The sequence below is a fragment of the Lepisosteus oculatus genome, chromosome 14 (assembly GCF_040954835.1).
Source record: "Lepisosteus oculatus isolate fLepOcu1 chromosome 14, fLepOcu1.hap2, whole genome shotgun sequence".
Taxonomy (NCBI): domain Eukaryota; kingdom Metazoa; phylum Chordata; class Actinopteri; order Semionotiformes; family Lepisosteidae; genus Lepisosteus; species Lepisosteus oculatus.
Window position 1 is genome coordinate 52368829 of NC_090709.1, and position 1032 is coordinate 52369860.

The 1032-nt window shown below is 39.1% G+C and overlaps 1 non-coding gene across 1 annotated transcript; it reads right to left on the reverse strand.

Annotated features, from left to right (window-relative positions):
* Positions 1 to 500: 500 nt before the first annotated feature.
* trnan-auu (transfer RNA asparagine (anticodon AUU)) lies at positions 501 to 574 on the reverse strand. Its single transcript has one exon. It is a non-coding gene; the product is annotated as a tRNA-Asn (tRNA).
* Positions 575 to 1032: the final 458 nt, after the last annotated feature.

Genomic DNA, 1032 nt, shown 5'->3' on the forward strand with positions numbered 1-1032 from the left:
GATAAAAAACTCAATCATCCTCAACAGAGAAAAACCATCAACACCCCTACCACCTCCACCAATCCTAACTTTGTTGTTACTATACCCTCTGACCTTTCCCTTTCACCCCTTTGCATCCTCAGCTAACATATTTTAATATTACAACACAATTACAATAGATTGTACAGTATTTACAGTTTAAAATTAAGGTAAATATGTCCAAATATCAAAATCCAACTGCACAGTGCTAACAAAACAATGCTTGTCAACTTCTCAAACAAATCTGCATTGTATTTTTAAAATATTTCAGCAGAAGATGTGATGGGAGTATAAATGACGATTCGACGATCATTTTTCTTGGGTGAATATGGTTTTCTGGGGAGTTGCGATGTTGGGCATTATTGGACATTTTTGACAAGTGTTGAACAGTCACATTTCCTACAAATATTAAAATGGCTATGGTTTAGCTGAGAAATCCAATCGACCTATGCGAAAACAATGTTTACATCGCAGAAGAAACCCATCCCTGGGTGGACTTGAACCACCAACTTCTCAGTTAATAGCCAAACGCGCTAACCGATTGCGCCACAGAGACTGACTGGTAGAGCCTTTTCTCGAATCAAAAAAAAAAATCTCTTACCGTTTATTTTGCCAGCCGGTAATATTTCTTCTGCACTGATAACCAAGAACTGAATTTCATGTTTCGCAAGCTGTGTGAATTTCATCAAAAACAATTTTTTGAAAGGAAATGAACACATGCATTTAACAAAATCAAGCCCTTTGTGATTGCCCGAAATGGTACGTTTTGTATTACAAGATAGGAAGAAAGACACGGCTGGGATTTGAATCACAGTTCTTTTGTTCAATAAAGAGGCACTTTAACCAACTAGGCTACGGTGACAGGACCACCATCACCTTTTACAGCCTCTTGGACACACCGCTCTGAGACATCTGCGTTCAGAAAGCGCTGAACCTGCTCTCAGAGCAAATTGCCTCTTTTACATACAGTAGCAGCCCCGACACTGAGAAACGAAGAGAACTGGCTTTTATCTG